The sequence below is a fragment of the Felis catus genome, chromosome A2 (genome assembly GCF_018350175.1).
Source record: "Felis catus isolate Fca126 chromosome A2, F.catus_Fca126_mat1.0, whole genome shotgun sequence".
Classification (NCBI taxonomy): domain Eukaryota; kingdom Metazoa; phylum Chordata; class Mammalia; order Carnivora; family Felidae; genus Felis; species Felis catus.
The window spans coordinates 15,970,630-15,979,867 of record NC_058369.1 but is presented as its reverse complement, the minus strand read 5'-3'; the positions used below and the strand labels follow the sequence as shown (position 1 = coordinate 15,979,867).

At 40.1% G+C, this 9,238-nt stretch overlaps 1 non-coding gene across 1 annotated transcript; it reads left to right on the top strand.

Annotated features, from left to right (window-relative positions):
* Positions 1–399: 399 nt before the first annotated feature.
* Positions 400–484, top strand: TRNAR-UCG. The gene has a single exon. It is a non-coding gene; the product is annotated as a tRNA-Arg (tRNA).
* Positions 485–9,238: the final 8,754 nt, after the last annotated feature.

Sequence of the window (9,238 nt, the reverse complement as noted above, 5' to 3'; positions counted from 1 at the left end):
TGTCCGCACAGAGCCCGATGCGGGGCTCGAACTCACAAACCACGAGATCGTGACCTGAGCCGAAGTCGGACGCTTAACTGACTGAGCTCCCCAGGCGCCCCAGAAATCTGATTTTGTTATTTAACTCATTAGCTGTCATTCCCAACTTTGTGCCAATTACTTCTCCAAATAAGGCACAGCTTCAGTGTTCTCATTCAAGGAACTAACAAATCACTGACTAGAAAATAGTTCAATATGATGCATTTTAACTTACCCCTAAACACCTTCTTCGACAGTAAGGTTAGCCTATTAATCACCTATTGTTAGATACCGGTGTTGACCCAGTCAGTCTTCATTTCTCCTTTAAGCTATTCCATACCCTCTACTCAACCCAATCCAATTAAATTTATTTCTCGGGGTGCCTGGGTGGCTCAGTCGGTTGAGCGTCCGACTTCGGCTCGGGTCACGATCTCGCGGTCCGTGGGTTCGAGCCCCGCGCCGGGCTCTGGGCTGACGGCTCGGAGCCCGGAGCCTGCTTCGGATTCTGTGTCTCCCTCTCTCTCTGCCCCTCCCCGCTCACGCCCTGTCTCTCTCTGTCTCAAAACTAAAATAAAACATTAAAAAAAATTTTTTAAAAATGATTTCTCGTGAGCCTCCAGATGCCAAGATACGTAGTCGGCAGCAGAAAGTTTACCAGATACCTTGTTGTCATGGAGGTTCGTCAAGCATTCCTGGATTTAACAATTGAGTAACTTCCCTGAAAAAGGGAAATGGGGCTGGTGTGGCATGAATTGTTGTTAGTGGATTTACATCGTCTTGTAGTGGAACAGCTGGCTGCTCTGTCAGAGGAGGGGGGTGGCGATGGGCCAAGGGATTAAGCAAGGACAAAACCAGGGGTGGGCAAGTGGGGTGGAACTGAGAAGTTATTGCCTAAGCATGCACAAGAGGGGCTAAACCAGAAGTTCATAAGCATGGTGAACTCACTGCAGGGAAATTAGGTCAGAGGGTAGGGGCAGAAACGAAAAAGTCTACAAAAACTTACAGTCTAGCCTTATAGTCTAGCTGTGGGAAAGAGGCGTAAAAGTAAACAAACAGAAAGTTCCAAGGAGATGAAGAAAAAGTATTTTTCCCTGTTCTTCCCCCTAAGTACGAGTAAAACCCCGATCGTCATATATTAAACAAGCATAGGGAAACTCTGAAAGGTGGAGAGAAGACAGCGGGCCAGCCTGAGACCTTCGAACTTGCAAGGAATGATACAGTGGAGAGTTCTCTGGCTTTTCTTTGCGTCTCCTATGTCCCCGGGTGCTGAGGAAGCTAGAAACCTGGAAATGACAACAGATGCAGACAAAAAATAGCTCCAACAACAGCTGGCTCTCTCGAGCCAAAGGACTAGAAAGACAAAAAACGTTTAGCCATTTAAATGCTCTACTCCAGCCAAACACCACAGAAAAGGCTGTGGTCTCAACCCCAGCCATATCCTCCAAGTCCAGTGGGGACCATACACTTTCACCCTCCACAGGTTGTAACAAGACTGGCCAAACCTTTCACCTCTTCCCATAGCGGTATGGTGACAGAGAAGGTCAGGTAGAAAGCAGGGACTTCCACCACCACCACGTGGTAATGAAGTTCACCCCCTCCTCCCTGCAGTGTCAATGGAGACTATGTGAAAAGCCTGGACTTCAGCTCCCACCCAGCAGTGAAAAAGCACACCTCCCACTCCCCGCTGGGGTGGTGTCAGAGGAAAGCTAGTGGGAAGGCAGTACGTTTACCACCATCCATCACTAACAAGATCCAGCGATAATGTGATGTCAGTGGGAGAACAGTAACGAGGCACACCCATCCCTCCCATCTAGAATGGTATAGCAGAAACCTAGTAGGAACTCCCAGTTCCACCTAGCAGTACAAGAGTCCTCCACCCCCTTTGCGTGTCAATGGAGACCAACCAAGTGGAAAATTTAGATTTCTACCTTGTCAGTAGATCCTACCTTTAGATCTTACCTTGTCAGTAACAAGGCAGCCCTCTTTCCTACCAGAGCAGTGTCAAAGGAAGACAGCGAACACACATGGTTGAAATAAGATTCAGCGTCTGCTATCATGCGACTTAAAATGTCCAGCTTTCAATAGGCAGTCCCTTGTACCACAAAGCGGTAAAATCTCGGCTTGAATGAAAAGAGGATAGTCAATAGCTTCCAACACCAAAATGGCAGCGATGTTAGAAATACAAATATTTACAAGCAGCCATCATATAAAGGCTTCAATAAGCAATGATGAACACACTCGAAGCGTATGAATAAGTCAAATAACTCGGGAAAGAAACAGAAGATACAGAGAAGAACCACAAGGAAATTTTAGAACTGAGAAATACAACAACAATGAAATCTTGCTGGGAGGGCTCAACAGCATAATGGAAGGAACAAGGCAGTTCGGGGGTGGGGGGCTCAGTGCATCTGAAGAATTCACAATAGAAATAACCTATACTGAACAACAAAAAGAAAAAAATATTTAGAAAAAAAGAAAAAAGAACCAAGCTTCGGGAACCTGTGGGGGGGGGGGGGGTGGAAAGAAAAAGAAAAGAAAAGAAATCTAACATTCATGTCATCAGAGTCCCAAAAGGAGAGGACAAAGAGGATGAGGCTGAAAAAGTACTCAAAGACATAATGGGTGAAAGCTTTATAAACTTGGCAAGAGGCCTAGTTTGAAACCCACAGATTCAGGAAGCTGAGAAAATTGCAAACAAGATAAACTCCCCCAAGTCCACACTAAACCACAGTATTGTCAAACTTCTGAAAATTAAAGACAACGAAAATATCTTGAAAACAGCTGTGAGACTTATTAACCTATAAGAGGCAAACAATTAGAATGATAGTGAAGTTTTCATCAGAAATCAGAAAAGCCCAAGTTAGTGGCACGACATTTTCAAGTGCTAAACACACATGCCCACACACACACCACCACCACCACCACCACCACCACCACCAACAACAACAACAACTATTACTCCAGGATTCTATACCCAGTGGAAATAGCCTTGAGGCGTGAAGGAAAAATCAAGACATTATCAGATGAGGGTAAAGAGAGATTCTGTTACCAGCAAACCACCTAAACAGAAAGGAAATAATAAAATAAATCTTAGAATGTCAAAAAGGGCAAGAACAATGAAGAGTAAAAATATGGGTAAAAGAAATACATTTTCCTTTCGATCTTGAGTTTCCTAAATGTTTGATGCTTGCAGCAGAAATTGTAACACTGTTTGATGTGGCTTGAAATAATATGGAGAGGAAATATTTAAGACAATTTAAATATAAATGGGGAAGGATAAAGGGAAGTAGAAGGAAGTTTCTACATGTCATTTAAATTGCTGAAATGTCAGTACCAGTAAACTCTGCTGTTATGCATATAACGGGTAATAACTAGAATGACTACCAAAAAAAAAAAAAAAAAAAGAAACTATACAAAAAGAGATCTCTTCGGGGCACCTGGGTGGCTCAGCTGGGCGTCCGACTTCAGCTCAGGTCATGATTTTACGGTTTGTGGGTTTGAGTCCCACGTCGGGCTCTTTGATGACAGCTCAGAGCCTGGAGCCTGCTTCAGATTCTGTGTCTGCCTCTCTCTGCCCCACCCCCACTTGCACTCTGTCTCTCTGTCTCTCAAAAATGAATAAACGTTAAAAAAAAAAAAGAGAGATCTCATCAGAAATGCTATGGCTAAATCAAAATGGAATTCTAAAAAAAAAAAAAAATGTACAAATGTCTCACAGAAAGGCAGATTAAAAAATAGAGAAATGACAAAGAGGAAAATCCAAAAAATAAAAATAAATGGTAGATGTAACACGTTAATAATTACATTAAATGTAAATGGTGTAAACACACCTATTAAAACACAATGATTGGCATGTTTTAAAAAAATATGATCCAACTATCTGCTCTCATAAGAATCTCACTTTAAATACAACAATACATGTATATTGAAAGTAAAAGGATGGAAATGTATATATTGTGCAAACATTAGCCAAAAGAAACAATAATGGCTATCTTAATATCAGTCAAAGCAGAGTTCAGAGAAAGAAAAGTAACCAGGACAGAGGAGGACGTTAACAGACCAAGAGGGACAGAGAGGACAGAATGATAAAAGGGACACTACACCAAGAAAACACAGAAATCCTAAATGTGTATGGGCTAAATCAGAGCCACAAAATAAGTGAAGCAAAGACTGATAGAACTGAAAGGAGAAATAGGTCAATTCACAGTTATAGGTGGAGATTTCAACATCCTTCTTTCAACACTTGATAGAGCAACCAGACAGAAAATCAGCAAGTTCATGGAAGAACGTAATAACGCTACTCACTACTAGGAGATAATTGACATTTAGAGAACTGATGGGATACAATTTTTTTAAAGCATCGACATGACACATATGAAGGTAAACTATGTCCTAGGCCGTAAAACAAACCTCAACAAGTTTAAAAGCGTTGAAATAACGTAGAATGTGTTTTTCAGACCACAGTGGAATCAAAATAGGAAGATAACAGGAAAATCAACAAATATTTGGAAACTAAGCAATGTACTTCTACAAAATCCATGCATCAAAAAGGAAGTCTCAAGGAAAATAAAAAATATGCTAAGCTCAATGAAAAAGAAACACAACATATCAAAATCTGTGGGACACTGCTAAAGGAGGGTCAAGGGAGAAATCTACAGCACTAAATGCTTATCTTAGAAAAGAGGAGAAATCTCGTATCACTTGTCTAAGCTTCCACTACAGGAAGCTAGAAAAAGAAGAGCTAAGTAAACCCAAAGCAAGAAGAAACAAGAAAATAGTCAAAATAACAGTAGAAACCAGAGAAATTGAAAAGAGAAACACAATAAAGAAAATCATTGAGACAAAAGCTAGTTCTTCTAAAAGATCAATAACATTGACAGCCTCCAGTAAGACTAACAAAAAGCAAAAGTAGCACAGAAGATTCTACAAACATCAATTTCATAGCTTAAATAAAATGGACCGGTTCTTTCAAAAAAAATTTTTTTTTCAACTTTTATTTATTTTTGGGACAGAGAGAGACAGAGCATGAACGGGGGAGGGGCAGAGAGAGAGGGAGACACAGAATCGGAAACAGGCTCCAGGCTCTGAGCCATCAGCCCAGAGCCTGACGCGGGGCTCGAACCCAGGGACCACGAGATCGCGACCTGGCTGAAGTCGGACGCTTAACCGACTGCGCCACCCAGGCTCCCCGGACCGGTTCTTTCAAAAGCACAAACTATGACAACTCACCCAGGGTGAACGTGATAATTTGAATTTCCTTATAACTATTAAGGAAATCGAATGAATAATTTTAAAACTTCCCCAGAAAAGAAACTTCTGGGTCCATATGACTTCAGTGGAGAATTAAAACCAATTCTATGCATTCTCTGTCAAAAAATAGAAAGGGAGGGAACACCTATAATCTTATATTGCTAGAATTACCTTTATACCCAAACCGGGAAAAAGTCAATACAATAAAACATAACTGTGGACCAATATCTCTAATGATTATAGACGTAAAAAATCCTTAACAAAATATTAACAAATAGAATTCAGCAATATTTAAGAACAATTCTACATCAGGACTAAGTGGGGTTTATTCCAGGGATGCAAGGCTGGCTTAATCTTTGAAAATCAATCAGTGCAATCCACTATGTTAACAGGTTAGAAAAAGAAAAAGCACACGACCCTATCAATAGATTCACAAAAGCATTTAACAAAATTCAACACGCATATGTGGAAAAAAATCTCAGAAAACCAGGAATAGGGTAAAACTTTCTCAACTAATGAAGGGCTGCTACAAAAGACCTACAGTTTGCATCATACTTAATGGTGGAGAGCTTAATGCTGTTCCAATAAAGTCACGAACAAAAGGCATTCTTGAGAATGTCCACTCATACCACTCCTACTCAGCATTGCACTGTATCTTTTTACCCAGTGCAATAAAGCAAAAAAAGGAAATAAAAAATATACAGATCCAAAAGTAAGAAATAAACTGTCCCTATTTGCCGACGATTTGATTGTCTACTAGGAAATCTCAAGGAACCTATTAAAGAAACTCCTGGAAGTAATGAGTGAGTTCAGCAAGGTTGCAGGATACCGGATAAGCAAATAAATTTCAATTGTGTTTCTTTTTTTTTTTTTTTTTAATTTTTTTTTTCAACGTTTATTTATTTTTGGGACAGAGAGAGACAGAGCATGAACGGGGGAGGGGCAGAGAGAGAGGGAGACACAGAATCGGAAACAGGCTCCAGGCTCCGAGCCATCAGCCCAGAGCCCGACGCGGGGCTCGAGCTCCCGGACCGCGAGATCGTGACCTGGCTGAAGTCGGACGCTTAACCGACTGCGCCACCCAGGCGCCCCTCAATTGTGTTTCTATATACTAACAACGAACATGTGGACACAAAAATTAAAAGCACCATAGCGTTTTACAGTTGTTCAAAAGTGAGATGTTTAGGTAGAAGTAACCAAACGTGTACAGGGTGTATATGCTGAAAACAAGAAGATGCTGATGAAAGAGATCAAAAAAAGATCTTCATAAATGAACTGGGTTCATGGATTAGAAGATTCAACATAGTAATGACCGCGATCAGCCCCAAAATGACTTACAGGGTTAACGCAATTCCTTTCGAAATCCCAGTCAGGTTATTTGTAGATATAAACAAGATTATCCTATACTTTATATGAAAAGATTAAGGAACTGGACTAACTGGGATGCTTTTGAAAATGAAAAATAAAGAAGGAGGAATCAGTCTCCTAGATTCAAGGCTAATTATGCAGCTACAGTATCAATGCCGTAGGGAATTAGCAGAAACATAGTCACATAGATAAATGACACAACAGAGAATCCAGGAATAGACCCCATAAATATGACCAACTAATTGTTGACAAAGGCATGAGAGCAATTCAATGGAGGAAGAACGAACTTTTCAAGAAATAATGCTCATAAAGTCCAAAAATAAATAAATAAAAGACCTTCCTACCTTATGCAAAAATCAACTCAAAATGGATCATAGACTTAAATGTTAAACATAAAACAATGCAGCTTCTATTAAACACTTCTTTGGGATCTAGGGTTAGGCAGAGTTCTTAGACTTGACACTGAAAGCATAATCCATAGAAGAAGAAAAACTTGGTAAATTGAACTTTATTGAAATTAAAAACTTTTGGTCTGCAAAAGACTCTCTTAAGAGGATGAAAAGTCAAGTTACAGGGTGGAGAAAATATTTGCAGCTCACGTACCTGACAAGGGACTAGTACCTAGAATATGCAAAGAATTTTCAAAAGTCAGTGGTAGAAAACCAAACAATCCAATTTGAAAAAGAACAGAAGTTGGGGCGCCTGGGTGGCTCAGTCCGTTGGGCGTCCGACCTCAGCTCAGGTCATGATCTCACAGCCCGTGAGTTCGAGCCCCACGTCAGGCTCTGTGCTGTCTCTCTCTGTCTCAAAAATAAAATAAAAACATTAAAAAAAAATAAAAAAGAACAGAAGGTATTAATGGATATTTCACCAAAGAGGATATTCAGATGGCAAAAAAAAAAAAAAAAAAAGTACATGGAAAGATGTTCAATATTGCTTCCCATTAGGGAAATCCAAATTATTATTTAAAAAAACTTTTTTTTTTAAACATTTATTTATTTTTGAGACAGAGAGAGAGAGAGCATGAACAGGGGAGGGTCAGAGAAAGAAGGAGACACAGAATCCGAAACAGGCTCCAGGCTCCGAGCTGTCGGCCCAGAGTTCGACGCGGGGCTCGAACCCACGGACCGTGAGATCATGACCTGAGCGAAGTCGGACGCTTAACCGACTGAGCCACCCAGGCGCCCCATGGGAAATCCAAATTAAGTCACAATGAGCTATCATTAAATACCTATCAGATCGGCCCAAATCAAATGCTGGTGACAACACAGTAAAATGTCACAGCCATCCTGAAAAAAGTTTGGAAGTTTCTTAACAAAGAAACAAAGAAAACCCAACAAAGGGTTGATGGAGGGGAGTGGGGGGGGGATGGGCTAAATGGGTGATGGGAATTAAAGAGGGCACTTGTTGGGATGAGCACTGGGTGTTGTATGTAAGTGATGAAGCACTGGGTTCTACTCCTGAAACTATACTGCTCTGTATGTTAACTAACTTGTATTAAAAAAAATTTTTTTTAATAAAAAAATAGGTGGTTTTACTGCAAAAAAATAAAAACATAAGAGGAACTGCAAAGAGAATTAAGTATCGTATATAGCTTCCAAAAATATCAGAGGAGAAAGAAACAAACTCTAAAGATGGGGAAGGGGATTTAAGAATGAGCTAAAAGGGAGAAGTTGGCGAATGGGAACAAAATAGGATGGCTAGAGTCAGTCTGATCATATCAATACTCATAAAAAAATGGCAAAAAGTAAATGGGTTGGCATCACTATCAAAAGACATAAATTAGGATACCTGGGTGGCTCAGTTGGTTGAGCGTCTGATTCTTGACCTCAGTTCGGGTCTTGGTCTCAGGGTCGTGAGTTCGAGCCCCAAGCGGAGCTCCGTGCTGGGTGGGAAGCCTACTTAAAAAAAAAAAAAAAAAAGAGTCATAAATTATCAGGCACTGCTTACCCTGGAAAAAAAAGTAACCAAAAGAAAAAAAAAAAAAACGCTGAGGTAGAAGATCAAAATAGAATTTAAGGCAAAATCATTAAGAAAAGAAGAAAGCTAAATAATATTACAGGAATGACCCATTAAGAAAGCAATTTTCATTTTGTTGATATTATAGTTACAATGAGCAATGTAAAATTCACAATTATATAATTGATTAGGAGTTATTCTTCTAATTTTATTTTATAATTTTTATTACTTGATTTTTACACTGTAAAAATGATCTTATTATAATCATTGGGTGTAAGTATTATGAAGTATTAAATATTAACTTTTTACAAGTTTTACAAACAAAGTATCTTCCCATTTTTAAATGAGAAATGAGGTTGCTCCTATAGACATAAGCTTTTCTCATCATTTCTGCTTGAGGCTGCTGGACGCATTGCAGAGCAGGATTTTTGATGACAATAATTACAAATTGTTATCATCACCATCAGTGAGAAACTTTCTTCACTCGAGCAGGTAATAAGAACAAAAGCAGGGGCGCCTGGGTGGCTCAATCGGTTAGGTGTTCGACTTCGGCTCAGGTCACGATCTCACAGTCTGTGAGTTCGAGCCCCGCGTCGGGCTCCGTGCTGACAGCTAGGAGCCTGGAGCCTGCTTCGGATTCTGT